The following is a 27,356-nucleotide window of genomic DNA, read 5'->3' on the forward strand; positions in this document are numbered from 1 at the left end:
AATGGGCTACATTTTTTAATATCATTTGTAGCAGATTTTCTCCCAAGAAATATTTCTTTACCAAACAGTGTTTAGCACCACTAGCCTATAGCCTATAGGGTTTTCTGAATTTAACGGTCAGTTTTCAGTTTGGTTGGAAAATGTTTTGAGTTGAAACAGTCAAAAAAAATGTATAGAAATGTTAGGGGTGTTTCAATTTTCAAGAAACATCAATTTGATGCTTCCTATCCTTGGAAGCAGAATCTGATCAACACCCTCACTAATGTGGAGCACTAGCTGACATCAACACCCTCACTATTGTGGAGCACTAGCTGACATGATAAATATGTACACCCATTTTTCACCAAATGGGATTCAAGTAAAAATAGTGATGTTTGTGTATTAAGTATAAATGGTGTTTCAACACTAAGCACTGCAGATTGAAAGACTACCATTAACCATGACCATAATGTACTTTTAAACAAAATTTAATTGATGTAAAGCTTTTCATGAGATGGGTTGGGGTCTCCTAACCCATGTTTCGTTTGAAGGAAAAGGTAGGAAAACCTTTATAAATCTTGTATTGATTTCCTTACTTTTTCCTTCCTTTTCCTTCAAAACAAATATAGCCTAAAAGTAAAATTTGTAAAACATACATTGACATCAGAGCATGGCATCTGATGAAGGAAGATTTGGCCCGACCTCATAGTTACGCAACACGTGGCAAAGGCAACAGCTTGGCACAAAAGCGCACCTAAGGCACGAGCACCAAGGGGAGAAACCAGCGGACCAAACTCCCCTACCAGCAATCTGAACTCCCTACTAGGAGCCCAAACTCTCCCTTAGGCCCCAAGCCACTCAAAGCACAGTAACCCGAATTGGCCTACCTTATAGCAGTTCGGGACATACCTCACCGAACTGGCTTGCCAACACACCTCACCGAGCTGGCCTGCACTATTGCAAGACAGGACATACCTCCGAACTCAAGACTTCACCTCGCTCACCGCTCCAACACTTCGCCTCCAAGACGCCAAACTGAATAAACTGTACCATGCCTGACACCGAGGAAGTTCGTACCCAGGGGCGACGCACCTGATTGACTTGGGATCTGACGCTTGACGGCCGCACTTCAAACGGCCACCTGCCACCACCACCTGACACCACCATCTCCAGTTGCAGAGACGACTCCAACAAGAAGCAGTGGCGGTTCTGTCCCAGTAGAAAGGATGACATCTGAACCGACAAAAATAGAGGTAATCATACCCGACCTGACAGAGGCCTCGGAGTGAGTGCGCGAAGTGGTTATAAAAGGCCCCCTACCCCCAACAACAAGGTATGTGAACTTTGCGCCATCTGGTCTTCACTTTGCCTTTGAGAGAATACTAACTTGAGCTTTAGAGTTATCTCACCGGGTTCCCCCCGGAGTTCCCTCATCATCTCCGTTTCAGGCTTTCCATCGCTCCAGTCAGAGGCGAAATTGTTGACAGCTAAGACCGGCCGGATTGCGCTTCATCAATTGGCGCCGTCTGTGGGAATGCTTCTAAAAGCCTCCCTCTAAATCCCTCTTACCTCTCTTACCACTCTTCTTCCAAAAAACTCCAACACCCATGGCTTCCTCCAACAATGCCGGACGTGGCATAGAAACGACCACCACCAAAGAGCAGCTCCAAGTTCCCGTGGTGTGCATTGGGCAGTTCACCATCCCTCTTTCAGTGGATGGGATCTCCAGTTTAAATGTGCCACAATCCGTGGTGCCCCTGAACCTTCCTTCATTGAACACCCCTCTTCCACTCCCTATTGAAACAAACTTCGCTGAACCAACTACTGCCCCACTGGCAACACGCCAGAACCAGTTGGACGACCTAATGCAATGCATGCAGGCAATGCAAGCCTAAATGCAACAATTCCAGCAGCACCAACTCCAACAACACCAGGTACTACACCACCTCTCCCAACACCATTATCAGCAGCAGTTCCCTTAGCTACCCTTAAACCAGCCATTGCTCCCCCCCAACACCCTATTTCGAAGCTGGTTAAGGCCTCCCCTCAAGGTGGACGACCTCACCGAGGAGAAGCTTCCCAACCCCAGAACCCCCCTAATAGCCAGCCTCATCCCCAGGCCGAAAGTAAAGAAAAATCACCCCCGCCTCGCAGCTCGCTGGTGGGTCAGGAACCTCGCCCACAAAGTCACCTCGACGCTCCAAACCCGAGTTCCCACTCACGGAGAACTGGTTCAGCGCCCTAGCAGCAGACCAACATTCTGGGCCTATCGAGCTCGGCAACACGGAGGCCAGTAGCGCCAGCACCAGACCAGCTCAAAGAAGGCGCCGGTGAAGTCGCCGAACTGCTACCCGTGTCCTACTCGAGCTCAGAGGCAAGGAAGAGACGAGCTCGGACGAGGTAAAAACTGTCCAAATTCTCTCGGTTCCTTCCCCCCTTTCATCAGAACTTCTAGTAGTCCCCATGCCCAAAGACTTCAAACTTCCATCTCTGGACAAGTATGATGGGTCCTTTGACCCCAACGACCACGTCAACGCATTCCAGTCACAAATGCACCTCGCTAGGGCCAGTGAGTCATGCATGTGCATGGCCTTCACCACCACCTTTAGGGGGTGGCCCGCACCGGGTACCGGAACCTAGCTCCCGGGTCAATAAGAAGCTGGGCCCAATTCGTGCAGATCTTCACCGCACACTTTGTTACAAGCAAGCGGTGCCCCAGAACCGAGGAAAGTATCTTCAGGGTAATCTAGAGGGAAGGAGAATCCATCTGGAGCTACATCAAGTAGTTCAATGAAGCATGCTTGCAGATACCACGATCAGACCCCACGGTACAGCTCGCAACGGCCAAAAGAGGGGTAACGCACAAAGAATTCAAATGGCACATGCTAACCAGCCATCCAACAACCGTGGCTGATATACTCAAGCTCGCGGACAAGTTCATGAGAACAGAGGAAGAAATCAACCAAAGAACCGAAGGCGGGGTCGAGAAAAGAAAAAGAGAAGGCGAGCCCTCCAACCCAGGCAACAGAAGAAGCCAAGCCCGAGAGGCGAAGCCAAGCCAGCCGTCCCAAGCTCCCTTAGCAGTTCGGACGGATTACACGCTGTTGAACACAAGGCGGACCGAGATCTTGATGACAATCAAGGACGCCCCCTACATAAAGTGGCCGCCTCGCCTAAAGAGTAATCCAAACGAGAGAAATAAAAATCTATACTGTAGTTTTCATAAAGATCGCGGTCATTGTACCGTACAATGTAATAATCTCAGGGACGAGATAGAGGGACTCATCCATCGCGGATACTTGAGAAACTTTGTACATAATGACAATAATAATAAAGCAGGTCGACATGGGGAGCACGGAAAGGATGCCCTCGAGTCCAGCAGCAGGCCGGTCGAAGCCTTGCAGCGACCTCCCCCAAAAGAGAGGCCAGTTCGGGGAACCATTCAAGTGATAGTGGGCGGTTCGGTGGTAGCAAGTTGCACTTCGGCAGCAGCACGGATGTCAGTTCACGAGGCGGCCCGAGAGGAGCAGAACCCTCCAAAGTGGCCGAAGATGGAAGAACCGATCTTTTTCACAGAAGACGGCGCGTGAGGTGTTCACTATCCCCACGATGACGCACTCGTCATAAAACTAAGGATCAAGGACTTCGAAGTCTGGCACGTACTTGTGGACTTAGGCAGTTTGGCGGACATCCTCTTCAAATCGGCGTTCGACCAACTACAATTGCAGAGAAGTGAGTTGAAGCCCGCGCACATTCCTCTGGTGAGCTTCAGCGGAGAGGAAGTCAAGCCCTTGGGGAAGATAACAGTACCTGTGGAAGTCGGCACATGGCCTTGCACGGTAAGACTCAACTACGATTTCCTAGTGGTCGCGACCCCCTCCCCATACAACTTCATAATAGGGCGGCCAATTACGCATATTCTGCGGACAGTGGTCTCCACCTACTATTTGGCAATGAAGTTCCCCACGGACTCCGGTGTGGGGGTAGCGCGGGGTGACTAGCTTGAGTCCCGCAAATGCTATGTTGCCGCCCTAAAGGGAAAAACCAAGGCAGCCGACGGCCTCGAACTGGAGCGGCCTACGGAGCAGGGCGAGGAACAACGAGCTTCACCCACTGAGAAAACAGTCGCGGTCCTGACCTCGGCTACAAATCCGGCGCGAACGCTACAGATCGGTGCTTCCGTCAAGGAGCCTCTACAAACTGAACTAGTGAGTTTCTTACTTCAAAATTTAGATATTTTTGCATAGTCCGCAGCGGATATGCCCGGTTTTGATCTTGGCCTTATAACTCACAAACTCAACACTGACCTTGCAGTCAGACCCATTAGACAGAAGAAACACAACTTAGCCCTGGAGTGCTGGAGGGCAGTCGACGAAGAAGTCGAAAAGCTCCTCGCAGCGGACTTCATAAGGGAAGTTCATTACCCAAGCTGGGTAGCCAACCCAGTGCTGGTGAAAAAAGCAAATGGCAAGTGGCACATGTGCGTCGACTACACCGACCTGAATCGAGCTTGCCCAAAAGACTGCTTCCCCTGCCTCAAATTGACCGCCTAGTGGATGCGACCTCGGGACATTAGCTGCTAAGCTTCCTGGATGCCTACTCAGGCTACAACCAAATCAAGATGGACTAGTCTAACGAGGAAAAAGTCAGCTTCATAACCGAGTTCGGCATGTACTGTTACAAGGTCATACCCTTCAAAGTAAAGAATGCTGGGGCGACCTTCCAAAGACTTGTAAATAAGCTTTTTCGGCCCTTAATTGGCACGAAAATAGAATGTTATGTAGATGACATGGTCGTCAAAGCACAGTTCTAACAGGAATTAATAAAAGACTTAGATTCTTTCTTCCAAATTCTGCGTCAATATAGAATGAGACTAAACCCAAACAAGTGTGTCTTCGGTGTCACTTCGGGTAAGTTTCTAGGGTACATTGTCAACCAGCGCGGTATTGAGGCCAACCCGGACAAGATAAAGGCCATCCTAGATATGAGACCACCCTGAAAAGTAAAAGAGGTTCAGAGGCTAAATGGTCGCATAGCTGCTCTGAGGCGCTTCATGTCCAAATCGGCTGACCGCTGCCTGCCTTTCTTTAAGGCAATCAAAGGCAAAGGGTTCGAATGGACCCTAGATTGCCAGCTCACGTTCAACGAGCTAAAAACCTACCTCGCCACTGTGCCAACCTTAGCCAAACCCGAGGAGGGCGAGGTCTTAGAACTGTACCTCTCGGTGAGCGACGAGGTGGTCAGTTTGGTACTAATAAAGGAAGTAGATCGGGTCCAGCAGCCCGTGTATTATGTTAGTAAAATTCTATAGGGAGTAGAGACAAGATACCCGCAAATAGAAAAAAATAGCATACGCACTGGTGATTTCAGCTCGAAAACTCCGCCCGTACTTTCAATCTCACACCGTCGTCGTCTTGATTGACAAACCTCTGACACAAGTCTTGCTCAAGCCCGAGGTCTCCGGTCGGCTGACGAAGTGGGCCATCGAGTTCAACGAGTACGACCTTCAGTACAAACCACGGACATTCAGGCTCGAAGCCCCTGAGTAGGGTAAGCCCGAGATCCCCAGTTTGGGTGAACCCGGAGCTCCCAAGCCAATAGAGTCTGAACCCCGTGAAGTAGCAGTTAGTGTGGCATCTCTCCTAGTCAGGCCAAACACGAACTGGGATGAGGAGCCCTGAATCCTTCATGTAGATTTCTCCTTGAACCAGTAGGGCAGCGGGGCTGGAATAGTCTTATGCGGCCCGGGTGGCACAAAATTGGAATACGCACTACGCTTTGAGTTCGCGGCATCCAACAATGAGGTAGAGTATGAGGCACTGATAGCCGGGTTGAACCTAGCACAAAAGGTAAGAGCAAAGCACATAATCATCTGCAGCGATTCCCAGCTCGTGGTCAACCAGGTTACGGGCGAGTACGAAGCACGCGAGCTCTCCATGATCGCATACTTAGCAAAAGTAAAATAGGTCATCCTCAACTTCCAGTCACACTTCATCAAGCAAATCTCGAGGTCAGGGAACACTGAGGCCGGCGCTTTGTCCCGGTTAGCCAGCACGAGTCACAACACCATGAGAACCGTATACATAGAGGACTTACCTCGGCCTAGCATTCTCGGTGGGGCAGAGGAGGTCGCTCCCGTCCTTGAAGCAGAGCCGAGCTGGATTGTCCCGCTCGCGAGCTTCTTGCTAGATGGAACCCTCCCTGCGAACCGCAATGCAGCCAAGAGGGTGCAGCGCCAGGCAGCCAAATACGTAATAATAGACGAACGGTTGTATCGACGGTCCTACACGCTCTCCTACTTGCATTGTCTGTGACCAGCCGAAGCCGAGCTCGTACTTCGTGACACTCATGAAGGTCTGTGCAACGGACACCTGGGGGGCAGAGCACTCGCCCAAAAGGCACTTCGACAAGGATACTACTGGCCAACGATGAAGGCAGAATCCATCGAGCTCGTCATAAAATGCCACAAGTGTCAGAAACACGCCAATATCCACCATCAGCCTGCTTCCGACCTCAAATACCTCACCAGCCCATGGCCCTTTGCACAATGGGGCATCGACCTCCTGGTGCCATTCTTGATAGCGACAGGTGGGAGAAAGTTCCTAGTGGTGGTAGTAGATTACTTCACAAAGTGGATAGAAGTTGAACCTCTAGCAACAGTTATAGCCCGAAGCATACATAACTTCTTTTGGAAGAACATAGTATGTCGCTTCGGGTTACCTCGGGTTCTGATCTCCGACAACGACAAGCAGTTCGAGGATATCAAGTTCCAAGAATGGTGCTAGAGTAAGGGAATTTGGCGGAACTTCACATCGGTCGCGCACCCGCAGGCAAACGGTAAGACAGAAGTAATGAACAGAGCCATCCTGCGCGGACTGAAAGCACGTCTAGACCGAGCTAAAGGGTTGTGGGCGGAGGAGCTACCAAGTGTTCTATGGGCTCACTGAACTATAGAAAAAACTGCCACGGGAGAAACCCCATTCAACCTCACCTACGGCACTGAAGCGATAATCCCAACGGAAATCGAAGTACCTACACTACAACTAGAAACATATGACGATCAGATGAATGGAGACGAGTTACGTACCAACCTCGACCTACTGGACGAGGTAAGAGACCTCGCGCATATCCGAACAGCGTTCTATCAGCAGCAGGTAGCTCGGTACTACAACGCCAGAGTAAAGAAGCGAAGCTTCCGAGTCAGCGACCTGGTTCTCCGTAAGATTATGGTGCCCAAACCCGGCGTGGGCAAACTTGGACCAAATTGGGAAGGGCCCTATAGAGTAAAGAGAGCGCTCGGAGGGGCATATGAGCTCGAAACCTTATAAGGCAAACAAGTACCCCGAGCGTGAAACATCGTTAACTTAAGGCGATACTACCTATAGACCGCCAAGCGAAGTGGACGAAATCTCTACAAGGGTTAGGATGTCGAGCTAACAAGAGGAACCTTGGCATAGGCAAGCAAAGAAAAGTCGGGCATATTATTAGTTCGGCAAAATATCAGTCAAAAGACTAAAGCGAAGCAGAGACTAAGTATTAAACATCGAAACAGGTCGCACGAGTGCAATAACCCGGGCAAGAAACAGATCAGGCATATTATCAGTTCGGCAAAATATCAGTTCGGAAACAAGAACAATACTTAACTGGAAAGATTGTCTATTTCATTGCAAGAAAAGGAAGAGTACATTAAAAAAAATTACAAGCCCGGAGCTACTTCTTCCCCATCAGAAGGCACTTCAATGACTCCCGAAGGCCCTACCTCGCCCTCGGAATCCGGCTTGCCATCAGCAGCGTTGGCCATCTCCTGAGTTATATGCGAAGTGGATATTGCACTAATATTGAGGTCGGGGTATGTATTCCGGATCATCCACCGGCTCAGTTTGAATCCCCTTCTGTAAGAATCTACCATCAGGTCATCAAAACGTGGTGAGGCAATGTAGTCCTCAACGGCCTTCTTCTTGGCATCTTCGATATTCGATCTGATGTTGTAGGTCCAGCCTTAGGTCCGCCATATGCTTCACGACTACCCCCATGGCCTCGGCATCCCGCTAAGACATCGCTTGCCTGGCCATAGCAGCGCGAGCAGTCTCTTCGGCAGCATGAGCGGCCGCCTCAATAGCTCAGATATTTGCCTCGGCGGCACGAAAAGCCTCTTCGGCAGCTCGTGCCTGCCTCAAGCTCCTCTCCACCTGGGCCGCTAAAGCGTGAATAGAAGAGTTCACCTACCAAAAGGAACAAGTGATTAACGACAACAAAAAGGATAGAAAACAAAGAGGGCAGACGAAATTTGACTCACCACCATAGCATGAGTTACGACACGACAGGAGACCTGGTTCAAGGGAAGATCGGTCCACGCCGCGATCTCCTCGGGGAAAGTGGCCTCCCTACTCTTCTGAAGAGCGTAGTTCGGCGACAACACGCTCCTGAACTCCCCTTGAGCTCCCAAGCCCGAGGGCCCAGCTTGCGTATGAGCGGACCCAGAGTAAGCAGGAGCATTAGAGTAGGCGGGAGCACCTGTGTGAGTGGTCTCGGCGTCAGGGGCCCCTGTCGCTTCCTACATTGAAGGAGCCACCTCGGGCTCCCTGGGCAAATCCTCCGACGTGTGGTCTGGAACTTGAGGCTCCTCATCCTGGGGCAGCTCGGTACGAGTTCCTTTGCGACCCGCTTCCTCCTCTTTATGCCTTGGAGCAGGCACCCCCCACGAGTCCTCTCTGAGTCCATCACGCCTACAGAAAAGAGTTCGGCATCAGAAAAAAAATGAAGGAACAAAGTGAACAAGAAACCTCTGAGCAAGAAACCAACTCGAACTCAGGCCGACCGCAAGAAGCTTGGCCTCCGTTAGGTACTGATGGCATTTTAACCCTTGCCGTGCCCATTCCCGGAGGCCCTTCACCGTCTCTTTATCGAGAGTGACATCAGAATCAGGAGCGGCCTCCCCCCACCCGGTCTAAAAAGGCCACCCTTGTGCACTTCGCACCCCGAAGTAGTCCCGCTTCCACGTCGGGACCTTATTGGAAAGTTTGTGTAGAAACTTAAAACCCGGGCGAGGAGACAGGTAATACGCCCGCCTTCCCCCGGGAAGAGAACCTGCTTGTTTTTTGAGCATTAAAATGGAGGAGAATATCTCCAAGTCTAAAGGGAAGCCCTGTTCGCAAGAAAGGGAGGTTGTCCCCACCAAGTTCCGAATAGAGTTCGGATGAAGCTGGCCAACGGTAACGCCAAAGTGGTTTATGACATTGACGAGAAGGGGCTGGAAAGGCAATCGCAGCCCCGTAGTGAGCTGCTCCCGAAATATCACGATCTCATCAAGACCATGTTCCCAAGGAAAGCTACCCGAAGGAATGAAATAGGCATACCCGCCAGGCAAATTGTAAGAAATAATAAGAGATTGGAGCTCTTCGGGCGTCATGGTCGAAGGACCAAACCTATCTAGCATCCGACCTCGACGAGAGGTAGACGCCAAATTTCCCGAAGTGGCTCGGCCTGCGGGTTCGAAGTCGTCATCAAGTTCCACCTCAGGATCACTAAGGCCATCAGGGGATGAGACTCGATTCGTAGAACCTACATCAGACCTACTTGAAGAATCATCTGAGCTATCCAAGCTAGACATCGAGGAGAAAAGGTGGATTCAAGAAAGTACTCACCCGAAAAAAGTTTTGAAGGCTCCGGGAACTGAAACAAGCAAGAAAACCTTGGAGTCGAAATAACAAGCCTAGACGCGAACTGGAAGGCCTGGACGCGAGCTGAAAAGTTGGACACGAGCTCAAGAAGCAAATCGCAGAAGTGACAAATCGACTGGGGTCCCCTACTATTTATAGCCATAGTAACCAAGAACCAATAGTGCAGATCAAAGCCAATCTGACGGCCCGCATTCGCGCTGACCGCACGTCCCCTGAGACTGAGACGTGATTGGCGCACGTCTCTCTGAAATTGATGAAACGTCTACGCACGTCTTTCTGAAACTGATGATGCGTCGGTGCACATCTTTCTGAAACTGACAATGCACTGCACACGTCTTTCTGCAACTGATAACTGCCAGTGCACGTCTCCTCAAAACGGCAGTGGCGCGCTTTTTTCAAAATGAAAAGACCCGCTGTCACGTTTTCCAACAGCGCGATTTTTTGAAATTTAAAATAGACACGCGTTGCCACGTCTGTCAACATTTGTAAGTAGGTAGGCACGTCTCCCGCCTTTTTGGACACTCTAGAAAACCGAAGAACCCTGACAAAGCACCTCGCGCTATCAAGATTCGAACGGGAAAAATCCACCTACCACCTCGCAAACTCCCCGCACCAGGGCAAGACCCTTGGCGCGAGGAGTGGGGGGCAATTGATGAAGGAAGATTTGGCCCGACCTCATAATTACGCAACACGTGGCAAAGGCAACAGCTTGGCACAAAAGCACACATAAGGCACGAGCACCAAGGGGAGGAACCAGCGGACCGAACTCCCCTACCAGCAGACCGAACTCTCCCTTAGGCCCCAAGCCACTCAAAGGATAGTAATCCGAACTGGCCTGCCTTATAGCAGTTCGGGACACACCTCACCGAACTGGCTTGCCTTATAGCAGTTCGGGACATACCTCACCGAACTAGCCTACCTTATAGCAGTTCGGGACACACCTCACCGAACTGGCCTGCACTATTGCAAGATAGGACATACCTCTGAACTCAAGACTTCACCTCGCTCACCACTCCAACACTTCACCTCCAGGATGCCAAATTGAACAAACCGTACCATGCCTGACACCGAGGAAGTTCGTACCTAGGGGCGGCGCACCTGACTGACTTGGGATCTGACGCTTGATGGCCGCACTTCAAACGACCACCTACCACCGCTACCTAACACCGCCATCTCCAGTTGTAGAAACGGCTCCGACAAAGAGCAGTGGCGGTTCTGTCCCAACAAAAAGGATGACATCTGAACCGGCAGAAATAGAGGTAATCATACCCGACCTGATAGAGGCCTCGGAGTGAGTGCGCGAAGTGATTATAAAAGGCCCCCTACCCCCAACAACAAAGTATGTGAACTTTGCATCATCTGGTCTTCACTTTGCCTTTGAGAGAATACTAACTTGAGCTTCAGAGTTATTTCATCGGTTTCCCCCTGGAGTTCCCTCATCTTCTCCGTTTCAGGCTTTCCGTCGCTCCAGTCAAAGACGAAATCGTTGATAGCTAAAACCGGCCAGATTGCACTCCATCATCATCCAATCATATATACAAGTAACATCTCCCTATGGATATAAATTATGAGACTGAGAGATATTCCCAATGTATCATGTGTAGCTGGACGCTGACTACGTACTGTTTTAACTCAAACAATCTCTAACCAGACAAAATGTTGAATGTTATGGCGCTAATATGGTGGTGTTTAAACTTGAAATGCCAATGGTACTGAATAAATATTAACAATTTACCAGCATATTAAAGTACTTTTTAGTTTCTGTGTCAGGACTTCTTTGGGCATTAATTTTAAGGGCGGTTCCACTAAGATACTAAAAATAAAAAGGTAGATATCTGAAAAACTTATAACCAATCTACTGTGTCATAAAAGGTATTAATCAATCTGGCAGTATTTATCAAAGTTCATGGATGGATTTTGATTTATCAAATTAAACTCTTTTAATACTATGTCTTTCTGACATCATAAATTATTCCTAATTTTAATTCCAAAATTTTCATTAATTTATTAAATTAATAAATTAATTCAATATATACCAGGACATGAGACCTCAGTCCAACTAAGATCATATAGGGTCTGTAAGTATATATTAGACCCTAGACTCATAACTAATCATAGAAAATGAATTGAACATCTCCCTATGAATAATAGTACATAGTGAGGGAGATGTTCCTGATGTGCATATGTATGTATGGGAGGCATTGTCAGGTTGGCGTGAAGAGAAGATTCGGACTTTTATAAAATCAGATTGTATTTGACACTCTTATTAGCTTGGTTTTTTGACAATAGATCTATTAATTTTATTATTCATTTCTCAAAGTATCTTATATATCCCCAATGAAATGATGTTATTACACAATTAGTTCAGCCTTAATTTAGTGTGGACAGGTAAAAGTTAAACCAATCCGTACCCTATTATATTCATTAGTTCTCTCTCATTGGGTCCCATACAACCTCTCTCTCCTGATTCATGTATTTCCCAATAACAGCTGACTATTAATGATTTGACCACAAGATGCAGGCCCACTCCTTGTGTAATTGGGGTCCATTTTTGTGGGTTGGGGCCTCGTGTTTAATGATTCCTTGTTTCTCGATTTCCTAAAATGTACAACCTAGTTAAAGTGTACATTGGTCGGGGAAGGAGTAGATAGACTATTAAACTATTTGGTAAGAAATAAATGTAGAGAAATAAAAAGTTGATGAGAAATTCTTAAGAAATTTCAAACCATTTTTTAGAAGGCCAAGTTCTAACCAAATATTTAAAAAATATTGGCCAAAAAATATGACTTTTAAGTTTTAATACATTCATGCAACTATGCATGCTTATGTAAATAGAGAAATATTCAGTGATTTTGTAGTTTAAAGCGGAAAATTTTATTATTCAGACTTTCTTGATGGGGTTATTTAGGCTCCTATGATGGTTAAACAGTAAGAACATGTGGAATGTATGAGATTTGTTAAGTTAAAGATAAACAATAGAAACATGTAAGAGTATATAATTGTTTTATATAATAATAAATAATCATTTATATTTTATATACTATTTTTAATATTTTTTTTATAATACAAAAACAATAATAATTAATTTTAGATAGCGTTGTTTATCAAACTTAGTGATAGCAATTTTCCCCATTTCCTTGATCTTCATGGGGATTTTCCCCGAATGGGGCAGGGATGGGGATGATTAGTTTTCCCCCTACAAGGACGGAGATAGAGAAATTTTCATCCCCATTGGCGAGGATGGTGCGAGGACAGGGAGATCACTCCCTGCCCCGCGAGGACACCAGTCCCCGCTAATATATATATATATATATATATATATATATAGTATGTTAATATTTTTAAAAATATGGTTGAATTTTTTGAATCTTTTCTAATAGGATTGTAAATCTTAATTATTTTATTTTTATTTTTTAAATAAAAATAAAAAAACAAAAACATAATGGTTGACATTACAAAGAATCACAAGGAGCGGGGATCCCCATGAAGACGGGGACAGGGAGAGGCTCCTCTTCCTCGCCCCGCTCCGTTGCCATTCCAAATAAATCTAATGAAACTGACCAACTTGATTTCTATTATTTCCTATCGACTTTGGTTCAACAATTTCCCAACCTGATTGAGTTGGATTAGTTTCGGTTTGGCAATTTGTAAATTGACTAAAATCGAACGACCTGACCATAGATATATATTAATATTTTATATTTTAAATATATGTTTTTAATACAAAAAAATTTGGAAAATTCCATTATTTCTTAGGCTAAAATAGTTTATACCATAAACTTAATCTTTAATACTACCATTGTATTTTTTTAATTCAAACTTAATTTTTAAATTTAATTTTTTAAGTTTAAATCTTTTGAACCGACCGATCAAATCGAAAATTGACCCAAACCAATATAACCTGAGTGACCAACAACCCAACCTAACTAGATCGATTTGGTTAGCCAAACAACCTACAACTGAACCGAACCAACTAGTGAACTATAGTTTAATCTCTAATAATTATTAAAAATTTATAGAGAAAATACACAATAAATTAAATTTTAAAAGCTATATAATATTAGTTTAATTGAACTTCAATAAGTATTGTAAATTTTCTATTAAATAATAAAACAAAAATAGATTTATACATAATTATTGAAAATGCATTTATCACAAAAATAATAAATAATTACTAAAATATAATAAATATTAATTTTAGTATAGATAAATATATAATAAGTAAAGACTTAGTTTTTAAAATTATTATTAACAAACAATATTTTTTTTGAAAGATATTTTTAGAATTATTAATTGGTATAAATGAAATTAGTTATTTACAATATTGTTTATTTATTGAAATAATATCATTATTTAAATTTTAAAATATTAATTACTTGTTGAATTTAATAATCCATAAAATTAAAGTACTATTAATACATACTTTTATTATTTTAACTATTTAAAAACTAGTTATGTTAAATATTCGTTATTTATCCAAATATTTAAAATCTTAATCTATTCATTATAATTGAATAATCCAGAATCTCAACCCATTTTGGGCTGATTTTGGTAATAAACAATTGCATTCTAAGTTTATACAATAGAGTAGGTGCTTTGTATTGGATCAAACCTTCAGCATCTGAAATTCACTAATTTTACTATTTTACTCCTAAATAAGAGAGAGAAAGAGAGAGAGAGAGAGAGAGAGAGAGAGAGAGAGAGAGAGAGGCTTTTTGTACATCTCATCCTCACTAAAAACATTAAAATTCGTTTGGTCTAGATTATTGGTTGTACAACGGGCTACACACCTCTAATCACTAACAAACACATTAGTTACCGACACATGTGCATGTAACAGTATGGAATGTTGAGGTGTTTTTATACTTCGTATCTCCTATTTATAAATAGTTTTCATGTCCATACGCACAACACAATATAGGCGTGTCTTGTGAATATCTCCCATGTCATTCATGAGATGATTTTCTTACATTAAGGAAGAGTAAAGTGAGGCGAAGGAAAACGATGAAGAAGAAGAAGGTCTAGCAAATCTGTGAAAAGTGTGGAATCAGAAAATGTTGGTTAAAAAAATAAGGAGACGTTTAGTAAGTATTTTTAAGAAGATTTTTCAAAAGCTGAAGATTTTAAAAAATTGACGAACTTTTATGGGTACATCTTTAAGGACAAAAGATTGTTTGGTTGCAATTTTTTAATAGATCTTCTTTAAAGCTAAAAATACCAAAAGGCTGCTTGTTAAGAATTAATATAATATATATATGTAGCCCCACAAACAAGTGTTGAACATCTAAATGAAAATGCACCTAGGAAATGTCATGTGGTGGACTCATTTACACATCTAAATGTACGTTTAGCACTTGTGGGCCCTATATACACTTTCATTTGTGCAAAAATAACACTTGTGGTCCCACTTACACATTCACTTGTGCAAAATAATCAGTTTATACCTCAAGTTTAATTGTCTTTTAATTTCTAAGAATTCACATCCATAAAAAAAAATAGAGATTTATTGATAATCACTGAAAATATTAAAACCCTTTTTCCATATATGCATCATTCTCTAAACATGAACCATCTTGGACCATGATACATAATTTGACAAAAAAAATTACATACAAAAGAAGAATTAATTAAGGGCCTGTTTGGTGCATCTTTTTTGGGAAGATCTTCTAGTAGCTATGACAGTCAAAAGACACATTGAGCTTTTGCATGGAGATCTGAGTAGCCCAAAGCTAGTTTGGTAGTATCACGTTTTTCCATGTCTTTTTGCATGAGAATAAAATGCGAAAGACGCGAAAAGCTTAATTTGGAGCTCCCCGAAATCAGCCCAAAATGGGTTTCTTGCATCTTTTCGGCGCTCTAGCTTTTGGCGGCTAGATCTTTCGTGGACCAAATGGGAATGGATTGAAAATTGGTCTGCCCGGCTTGTAAACAGATGAAAGACCGCATGGAAAGATGCACCCAACGAGCCCTAAAAATGGTTTAAAGGAACTCATCTTTGTTCCTATAGAATCCTTGTCATAGGTGAGGGTCTTTGAGACCATTGTTGCAACCATTGCTACTGCGCTACTTTTCCTCCAAGGCTTTGCCTCCCCCATCATAGTTATGGCATCTCTCTTAGAAGGTATATCATTCGGGAACATAGCAGTACGGAGGAGTGCAATTCAGAGGATTACACATGCTTGCACTAATCCGGAATGATGTGGGTGTAGTGTTTCTTCCAATGGATTACTGTCTCTAATCTTTTCACAAACCCATCCAACTATATTCACAAATTCTCCAAACTCAAGGTCCAATGGTTTTCTTCTAGTAATCAACTCCATAAGTACAACTCTGTAGTATGCCACTTACCCTAAATCCATAAGGTTTTTACATAGGGTGTCATTTTTCCCAAAAAAATATCAGTTTTCATCAAGCTTATCCTAATTCCCTAAGGTTTTTACCCAGGAGGGGTTGTTTTTCCAAAAAAATCATTCTTAATCGAGTTTACCCTGATTTCATAAGGTTTTTACCCAAGAGGGGCAATTTTTCTCAAAAATATCAGTTTTCACCAAAATTACCCTGATTCCGTAAGGTTTTTACCTAGGATGGGTCATTTTCCCAAGAAATATCAGTTTTCACCAAGTTTACCCTAATTTCGTAAGGTTTTTACCCAAGAGGGATCATTTCCCCAAGAAATATTAGTTTTCACCGACTTTACCCTGATTCTGTAAGGCTTTTATCCATGAGGGGCCATTTTCCCAAGAAATATTAGTTTTCACCAAGATTACCCTGATTTTGTAGGTTTTTTACTATGAGGGATCATTTTCCCAAAAATATCAATTTTCATCAAGTTTACCTTGATTCCGTAAGGTTTTTACCTAGGAGGGTCGTTTTTCCAAGAAATATCAGTTTTCACCATGTTTACCCTGATTCTGTAAGTTTTTTACCCAGGAGGGGTTGTTTTTTCAAAAAATATCAGTTTTCACCGATATTACCCTGATTCTATAAGGTTTTTACCCAAGAGGGGCCATTTTCCCAAGAAATATTAGTTTTCACTGAGTTTACCCCTGATTCTATAAGGTTTATAACCAGGAGGGATCGTTTTTTCAAAAAATATCAGTTTTCACTAAGATTACTCTGATTCCGTAAGCCTAGGAAGGGTTGTTTTCCCAAGAAATATTAGTTTTCACCGAGATTACCCTGATCTCGTAATTGCTTTCCCAAGAAATATCAGTTTTCACTAATATTATCCTGATTCCGTAAGGTTTTTGCCTAGGAGGGGTCGTTTTCCCAAGAAATATCAATTTTCACTAAGTTTACCCTGATTCCGTAAGGTTTTTACCCAGTAAGGGTTGTTTTCCTAAAAAAAAGTCATTTTTACAAATTTACCCTAATTTCGTAAGGTTTTTACCCAGGATGGGTCATTTTTCTAAAAAATAGTAGTTTTCACAAGTAAACCCTAATTTCGTGAGGTTTTTACCTAGGATGGGTTGCCTTGGCAAAAGTACGTTGGTTAATATGATGAGCTGCTTTTATCGCAGATTTCTGTTCGTTTTTACCCAGGAGATTTTTCGTGAGGTTTCTGTTCTCCATTTGCTTCTTTTGGTCTTTGTTGTTACGTAGTTTCCTACCTCACAAGTCACAACAAAGAGGGGCAGCTACTAGCACCCAATTTTTGCTCGGTCCTCTGTCTGAACCCCCAACTCACCCTCGAACACAGATCAAACCATTCTGACCCTACCGAAACCCAAAGGATCCAAAGAACCCAAATCTCAACCCCCAAATCCCTACAATCCATCGTTGAACCCACTAATACCCTTAACCAAATTATCAAAATTACCCTTCATTCCAAATTACAAAATTGCCCCTTGACTAGGATTACCAAAAATACCCTTCATTCCAAATTACCAAAATACCCCCGTTGACCAGATTACCAAATTACCCCCTTTGACCATATTCCCAAAATACCCTTGACTGGATTACCAAAATTACCCTCCTTCCAAATCAGTAAAACTAACCCTGACCAAATACCCAAACTACCCTTGACCAGATTCTAGAGTATAAATCTTACACATTCAGGCTGCAGATGATGCTTAATTTGCACCCCAAGATCACTTTTACATATGAGGATCGAGCAACAAGTACAGTCTGAATTGTTGGGACTAAGGAGGATGGGTGGAGCTGAAATAAGCAAAACTCAAAAATTCCATCAAAGTTGATAAACAGCATTAATTACTTTCTAATATAATAGTTTAATACAACCCAAAAAGATTAAAGATACATGTCTTGTTCTATATATATATAGTTACAATATGGGGATCCAGTTATTTAGCAACAGGGCTAGCTAGCAGCTACTTTAAGGAAAAGAAAGAAAATCTCTAAGCCATGGGATTCTCTGTAACTTTTTATTCAAACATGCATGTCCCTTTTAGATGGATGTTATACATGTACATGTGCATGCATGATTCTTTCAAGGGCTTAATTTCCAGCGCGTAGATCCGCATAGTACTGTGCAATCCATTGGTCGATGATTGTGATCTCACTCTTTCGTTGGATTACCAACCAGTCTGGGTCACTTGGTAATGCAGGAAGTAGATCCAACATATGGGATCCTGCACAAACAAGCTTGTGTAAGTGGATATAGCTATATATCTCACAGGTCATACCTAAAACTTCAGCAATTGGGGAACACAGGTGCCCCATATGTAGGGGGTGGTGAACCATATATATTAATAATTCAGATGATTATAACCATACCATTTTGCAAAACACTGATGATAAAAGGCCATTGGGTTGGGAAGCAAGTTTATCAATTTCAGACCATGATTGTCGTATGACGTTGTAGCAATTCATACTCACTTCCTGCAAATTAAATAACCCAAAACAGAAACATAACACTATTAATAATTTGATCTTGTTAACGGACTGATGGCACGCAATTATATATATTGATGAACTTCGTTGCTATATATATAATTACTCTGAAATCCTGGGTAACAATGGAAAAAATTCCATCTTGGGGTGTGATATCATCCAAGTAAAGAATTGGAGCGGACGATGCAAGCGCCCCAATGGCTATGTGAGGATATTTCAGGCGAAACCATGCAGCAAGCACTGAAATTAAAGCATGAGTACTTATTAAAGAAGCAAGCCAACCATGACAATAATAATTCATCATCAGAGCAGATCTAGAGTGGGTCTGTTAAGCACTTACTTCCAGCATATGATGCTCCAACAACGGCCACAGGGCATTCAACTAGTTGCAGACAAGTTTTTCTTTATATCTAAGATAATCTCAGCATAATCTGCTAGAGATTGAGACGAGCTCAAGTACCCAAGTGTGCTAGCATTCTGAAAGGCTTCTATTCTTGACTTAAAGGGGATTGATTTTCCATAATATCGGTGCTGTAGAGAAACAACAGTTGCATTAATTCCTAACATAAGTATGACAAATAAATAATAGTTGGAATTAATTAAGGATCATTTTCCTCTGAAAATCATTCACAGCATATGGGTTAAATCATGATCGATCAAATATAATTAACATGCATGAGCTCATCATCAGTAACAGTAAATCTTGAAATGGATTATTACATCAAACAGATATATTAGGTTTCAATCTTCCTTCACCTCTATATATACTAGAAGAGCTTTGAAATGAAGGAGCATTATCAGTTAGGAAGCCAATATCAGGGAGATAGAAATCCAAAGGGAACTGCCCTCCAAGGTAAACAAAGATCGGAGCGCTGGAGTTGGCACTTGGCACCACCCCAATACTTAAAATTGATCGCATATCTCTGTTGGAAGGTGGTGTAACTTTCAGGCCTGTAATTGAAGTGGTCGAGTGTCTGCGTGTACAAGTATGTGTTGAAGTCTTGGGATGGAAAGAAAGATGGTGCAGTCGCTCTGGGGCCTATCAAGTTTCTAATGCCAAGCGTTGGTTTAATGGAAGGTGTTGCAGCAGACACACATGTTATGAGGAGTAGAAGCAGCCATGGAAGCCAAAGGACTGAAAATATATGAATGTTCATGGCCATGTTTTTGGTGAGAAGTTTAGAGACTGATACAAGGCCACAGAATCAACCAACCTGATCCATATTTATAATCACCTCAGAAACAGCTTTGTGCTTTGTCTGGTCGTTATTTAATTAAAATAATCATCAATTAATTTATTTATTACAATACATCCATTCCAATGACGAAGTATGATAACCCATGGGGCCGCCTCCTGTTAACAACAAATGACGATGTGGAATACCTATTTTTAATTGGTAGAATTATAGAGAAAAAGATGGCAAGTGACGGGTTAAATATGGGTTGGTTTTAACTGAGATAAGTTTAAAAGAATGACTCCAAGTTCTTTGTTGACCCCTTGATTTAGACCTCTAAAATGGATACGTTAGGACATTATAAGGACCGTCAGATAGGTCTTATATATTGAGGCCATTAATATGTGAAAAGTAAAGCTGGTTATGTACTTCTGTTACGTCGAGATGGGTCAATAAGACCCGGTCCAAGAGATAGGGAGATGTTATTGGTATATCCGATAATTTAGACTTTCTTCTACAATTCCATCCGAGATCCAACAGACCACGTACCACCGGAATTGGATGTATGTGTGACCTCATCGATTGGGTGAACCGTCTGATGAGAAAGAGGGAAGAAATTACAGGGTCAATGAATGCAACTATATTTCTTCCACATTACTTGTTAACGTTGAATTGAAATTCACTGCTGAATATATGCTTGTCTTCATAGACTGGCTCAAAATGGAACTTGTGGGCGGAAATAGAGTTGAGTTTATCTAGAAACCAAATTCCACTTTCAAATGACGTCTCTAATCCATGGAATTGATGAAACGGAGTCTTTTGTAACAGTTGTAACGTCCTAAGGGTATGCTGGTATGGTGCCTGATAAACCATGACCTTAGTTACCACGTGGATGAATGCCGATTGATTGGTTCAGTTTTTTAGGTTCCATAGCGAAAAAGGCCCAGCCCAAAGACGACCTCTTCAACAGTGTTTGTATTAATGTATTTCCATTAGTGGGTCTAATTCAGTTGCAAGTGACATGATGATATTCATATCCTCCACAATCCAGCTAAGGAGGGCGCCTAGGTAACATATGTTCTTTTGTATTATCGTTGTATTGGACTATTAGTAGACTAGCTATTTAACTCATGGGCTTGGCGCAAAAGAACATGGACCTAGTATTATAGTACTTAAATTTGTACAGCTGATGCAGAAAAGGAGGAATAAGATCGTGGTGGTAATCAATATTTTTGTTAGGTTTAAATCCATATCCCTGGTTTGGGCTTGCTTTGGCCCAGTACATCCTAAGTCATAATTCAGCGCATCTTTTGGATAATAATCAATGACAATCAGCTTCTGAATTTTGTCTCATATTAATACTTATTCTCTTTCACAAAGATGCCATATATATTTCCCAATGTTACAAGGTGCGAATTTGCTAGTTGGTAAGGTTTCCCGTTAGTTATAGCGGAGATTTGTTGGTCCCTGCTATCTGGGTTCTTTGGAAGAATTCAAATCAGCCCCCCACAAGATTGTCTCTCATAATGTCCACAGTATATCTCCGCTGTGTATTAGGAACATCTTCCAATGATAATACCAGATATGATGATGTCATCGTCGGGAGATGTTCTAAGGGGATGTACTGTGGGATATTGTGGGGGGACTGATTTGATCTCTCCTTAGATTCAAATTTGTGGAAACACAGGCTCTTGAAGTTGTGTATGCAGTAGTATAGGGGTGCAACTCGGGAAAGTTTGGGTTGAGATTTTGTTAAAATTTGAATAGGCCCGGTCCTGAAGCCCAGGCATGCTTAAAGCCCGACTTGCACCTATGATGCAGTATATATGCCAATGAGATCTCCCACTAATTTGTTCTAACTTATAGCACCATCCCTTGTGGGGGACCAATCCAATGAGACCACATGCATCTCTGTGGCCCTTACCCCACTGACTTACTAATTTAGCTAGCTCTAAAAAATTATTTCCTTCAACTCTTCTAATGGTTGAAAAAAGAATCATATATTCACCTCTATTGTGTGTGTGTTTTTTATGTGCAAAATGAAGATTTGTGTTTTAAAAAAATGATAAAAGGAAATTGTAATAGGAGCTTATGCTGCATGTATATATATATAACATAGAATTTCTATTATATATCTTGAACAACTTGAAACATTCAACATCTAATTCTGAATATTTATGTTTGAAACATATCTAGTAGGTAGCAGTACAGCACATAGGTTGCTGGACCGAAGATGAAGTGACTTATTACATGGGAATATATATGTAATATATGGGGGTTGTTGATATTTTATAGATCGAAATGGGAGACAATATATATTATATTATTAGACAGAGGAAGGAAGGTAAGAAAGGGATAATTCTCATAATGTCATATCGGCATTATACTGTGCAATCCATTGGGACATGATCTGGACCTCATTTCTTCATTGCGCGTCTAACCAATTGCTTGTGTCCACTTTTGCAGGACGTAAATCCGAGCAATGGGCTCCTGCATGCACAAATAACAGGCTTTGGCTTTTATGTGTAGAGTGTAAAATCTTATATTTTGTATTATTTTGTATGTATTTTCACTGTATATATTTGTATTTGTACTCTTTCCAAATTGAGTCTAAGGATTATTCTATAGATCCAATAGAAACCATCTCTGTTTGTTAATACCAATTTTAATTTGTTAGATTCGGACTGGACTTGGCACTTTGATGAATTGGTTTTTGTACAGTTCTTATACTAAGCAGCCTAGCTGATGGTTAAAACTAGAACCATCAAAACGACCCAGTTAGCTTATTGGTTATGATGGTCTGAATCGAAGGAGGCTCAGGTTTATCGTTTACACCTCTACAATTTATTTCATATAATATTCAGGGTAAATTTCATATAATAATTTAGCTAATTGACTAAATGTATCTTTACTGTTTAAAAATTGACTAATGTTAGATCTATTGTTTATGATAATTGACTAATATTATTTTACTCTTTATTCTTCTTCAAATTTTCAATTCCAGCTACCCCACCAACCGAATCAAAGTTCTTAAGTGGAGCGAATTGCCAAACGTGGAAGCGAAAAAAAAAAAAAGGAGAGCAAAGGGAAGTCGAAGATTACAACAAAAAAAAGTCTAACTTTCTATTCAACTTTTTAAACTTTCAGACGCTTCGCTTCACAGACTCTGCAAGAGCACTCCTCTCTCCACAGCGAGATTAGACCGACTACGTCCCGACCCAAAACGGGATTTCGCTGGAATCCCATATTCAAGATCAAGATGAGACAAGGTCCTCGACCAGATATCAAAACCCCTCCAAAAGCCAAAAGCCTTCTTTCTTTTTACGTTTCTCTTATTGGATTTATCAACCAGAAGCCTTCTTCTTTCTTTTTCCGTTTTCCAAGCTCCAAAACATGTTGCTTCTTAAGTATCACCACAAACGCTACCATGCGTCTCCTGCGGTGCACCTATGGTGCTGTAAGGGAGAGGCACTGTTAACCACCGACATGCCAAAGCCCTCTGTCCTCTGCTTCTGCCATTACAGATTTCTTTTTCTACCCTTTTTATGTTTACTTGAAGATGTTTAGAGATTGCAGGAAAATGAAAGATGGATTTGAGAGAGTCACCGCCTTTTTCTTCTTTCCACTAGTTTCTGCCCTTTGCTTCCGACATGGTGAGTAGGCGGTGCTCATTGCCGCCGATGAACTTGACGGTGCTCATTGCTAATCGTCCTCTTTTGGCACCGGATCCTCACCTCGTCAGGGGAAAAGACGAGTGATCTTCCACAAATGGCAAACGGGCAGCGGTGGTTTGATCAGAGCTCTCTGCGATCGGAGTTCATGACCACCATTCCTTCCCACAACCTTTCTCTCTTTCTCTCTCCCCTCCTCTTCCACTTACTCTTTTCCACCATGGCGAATTTGGTACATCTCTCTCTGCCACCTCTCGTCTCCCTGTTTGGTCAGTTCCTCGGATGTTCCGTCGATTTCCCAGATGTGGAAGGCTTTGAAAGGTTTTAGGGTTTCTTAAATGATAGTGACAGATGATCCTGCCAATTGGGCAAAGCTGAGGTGGGATCCAAAACCAAGAAAATGTCTGAGGACCGAGGAATTATCCTTAGGAAGATACTCTGGTGCTCAAGTTAGTCAAGAAAAGTGAGTGATCGGGCCAAGCAGTTAGAGAAAGGTGCTGGTCTAAATAGAGTAACGGAATGGAATCAAGTGTTGGATCCCTTACCTTGAGCGGGAGATACTTTTTTTATAGCTGAAGATCCATGTTTTGATCAGATGAGACTTATGGGATTGTTGGGGTTAGCTTAACTACCGAAGCCTTCGGGATAAGAACTAATTCCAAACGGAATTGTTCCTATTTGTATGATGATCTCCTGTCTTTGTTGCACTTATCCACGTGATGTGAAACCGGCGTGGCCAAAGAGATAAAGTAAGACCATAGAAGTGATATAGTGCTGATGTGGCCGAAGAAATAAGACAGTCATGTAGGTGACACATGGCATCCGTAACCAGCTCAACCATAACCCAAACATTATTATTTAAATAAAAAAATAGTGAGGGAAAATTGTAAAAATTGTAAAAGGAGCTTAAGCTGTTGCATGTATAACATAGGTTTATTATTATTATCTTGAACAACTTGTACATTCAACATCTTCTTCCGACTATTCAAACATAGCTAGGTGCAGGTAGCACATTTAAACCCAAGATGGCTTGCCTTATTACATTGGAATATCGGAGTTGTTATTAGAGAGGATAATATGGGAAACTAAAAGTAGAATCGATGAAACAAACAATAATCTTAGTTAGACAAAGAAGGTAAATAAGGATGATATGATAGGCATCAACAATTTGCAGCCTGATCCGCTTTATACTGTGCGATCCACTGGGCAATGATTCGGACCTCACTGCTTCGTTGGACGGTTAACCAGTCTGGGTCATTTGGTTCTCGTGATTCAGGAAGTAAATCCAAGCAATGGGCTCCTGCACAAATTATAACATATCCAAGCTTTTTATTTGTATATGAAAAATTTGTTGCAACAAGTTACAATCCACTGAGAAGAATCATTAATCACCACCTACAGTACTTATGCTTCAAATAACAAATTAAAAAAGAATAAAGATAATACCATTTTTAGTAGTTAGGGCTACAAGGCTGTCTGATAAGTTTCCCAACACACTGGTACAAAACAGAACCCAATCAATTCAACTCAAATACGTTGATGATATATAGAAAAATGAAGCTGTATATACAACTCAAGTAGTTGTGGGGGTTTATATAATTGGTCACGTACCCAGCAATACTGTAAGGGTCTCTTAATCCATTTGAAAATATGATGTTGCTACCAAACCTCTTTAGAACCCGTTTAATATCCTGCACACGTACAATGAATCCATTGATACTACGTAGGCTTAATTAGTATAGTAGTAGTACTCGATGGGGTGGTGATCCATTGATACACGTACAATGAATCATTGGGTGGTGATCCAATGAGGCCTAGGGCTGACACCGTAGAAGCTCTTGCAGTACTCGATGCGGGCGTTTAGATCAAAATGCTGAGCATGAGGGAACAGGGTAGCGTTGATACCTCCGCCAATAGGCATTACCATCTCAGTACATGTCTATAATTATCACATATAGAAATTAAGGTATTAATTATTAATTACAACATTCAAACCAATACTTGTATATATATATAAAGCAGAAGACATTGACAATGCAAATAATAAAAGCAGAAGACATGTCCATCTAATTAATTATAGTGATGAAATTAAGTAACAAAGTATTTAGAAAAAAAAAATAATAAAAAGCAGAAGACATTGACAATGCAAATTAATAATTGGCCTGCCAACTCCACGCAGTATTTTGATTAAGATTTACGTTTCCAGCCGGTCCAATTGCACTTGGAACATTAAGGCATCGGAGGTTTCCTTTATACGCAGACACACCCGCAATGATCTTACCAAGAACGTCGGTTCCTTTGGGTGTTCCATCGATGCCTCTGCATATCAAAGCAACGGAGCCTGGAGGATAATCGTATTGTGCAGCGACCGCATATATACTGAATGTTAAGTAGCTCTTGAGCTCCGCAGAGTTGTTTAACGGGCTAAGTAATTAATGAAGATGAAACAGCAGCCGACACAAAGAGTTAATGAGGAAATTAATTAGTTAAAGATGAAGTAAGCAATATAATAGCACAGTTAGTTATATGCTTACACGCAAGTGTTGAATCTTTTACTTAGTACCGAAAGACCTTGGGGTTGGGAAGCCACTTTATCAATTTCAGCCCACGATTGCAGTATACTACTATAACAGCTCTCACTGGTTTCCTACACAACCCAAATTAAATCTTGTGTTAAGGCCGGGTTTGAACTTGAAGGAGAAATTATATTAATGAAAACAATTTTTGAATAATTTTTTCTTTTTTGCTTTGCTGCTTAATTATATTACTCTAAAATCCCTGGAAACCACAGAAAGATATCCATCTTGGGGTGTGATATCGTCAAAGTAAAGAATTGGAGCCGACGATGCAAGTGCGCCAAGGGCTATGTGTGGATACTTGAGGCGAAACCATGAAGCAAGCACTGGTGATGAGAAGCAAACAACAGTATTATTTAAAGAAACAATCAAGAGCATCCAATAACAATTATGATGCATGGGTTAATTTGTCAAGTACGTGTACATATATATACTTACTTCCACCATAAGAGCATCCAATAACAATCACAGGACAACCATTTGCAGATAAGTTTTTCTTTATCTCTAAGATAATTTCAGCATAATCTGCCAGAGCTTGAGACGAACTCAAGTACCCAAGTGTGCTAGCATTTTGAACCTCGCCAAACGGGACTGATTGTCCATAGTACCGGGTGCTGCAAAATATATAAGGGTCGTCATTAATTAATATACAAGTAAACTGTCAATAACTGAATGATCTCTCATCAATATATAATTAATCTTACCTCTATGTATACTATTAGATCATTGAATTGAGGAGCATGATCAGTTAGGAAACCGATAACACTTAGGTCGGTATCCATAGAGGTCTCCTCTCCAAGGTAAACAAAGATTGGAGCGCCGGACTTGCCACCTCCCCAGTACTTAGAATTGATTGCGTATCTCTGTTGAAAGGTGGTGTAGCTTTCAGGCCTGTAGTTGAAGTGGTCTAACGTCTGTGTATAGAAATAGGTCTTGAAATCTGAAGGAATGGAAGATTGGGCAACTCTGCCCCTCAACACCTCCGTCGTGTCTCGAATGACACCGAGCCTCGGCATATTCAGAGGTGCTGCAGAGGCACATGTTAGGTAGAGAAGAAGCAAGTCAAGCAGCACCGGAAGCCAAAGGATTGAAAATGTAGGAAGTTTGGAAGCCATGTCTTCTTCTTAATGAGATGTTGATTTCAAGAACTAATATTTGAAGGTGGTGACAAGCTCAACCATCTAGGTCCATGTTTATAAACATTGGAGCAACATAGCAAAGCCTCAATTCAATCATTTTATCTTATCTCTGATATTTGCAAATTAATATAAATCAAACACTACAAATTAAAACAGTTCTTGGAGTCCACATCCAAGGGTCCTTTAATTTTCTCCATATTCTATTAACGGATGATGATTGATGATATATATTGACTTTGATTGGCTGAATTAATTTTCTCCATATTCCAGAGCCAGTCTATTC

General features: G+C 42.0%; 2 pseudogenes; both read right to left on the reverse strand.

Annotated features, from left to right (window-relative positions):
* Positions 1–17,705: 17,705 nt before the first annotated feature.
* On the reverse strand, positions 17,706–19,675 carry LOC148869365 (uncharacterized; annotated as a pseudogene).
* A 4,843-nt stretch (positions 19,676–24,518) lies between these two features.
* On the reverse strand, positions 24,519–27,052 carry LOC148869366 (uncharacterized; annotated as a pseudogene).
* Between the last annotated feature and the right edge of the window lie 304 nt (positions 27,053–27,356).

The sequence above is a fragment of the Nelumbo lutea genome, chromosome 2 (assembly GCF_056320005.1).
Source record: "Nelumbo lutea isolate HS-2025 chromosome 2, American lotus-T2T, whole genome shotgun sequence".
NCBI classification, from domain to species: Eukaryota; Viridiplantae; Streptophyta; class Magnoliopsida; order Proteales; family Nelumbonaceae; genus Nelumbo; species Nelumbo lutea.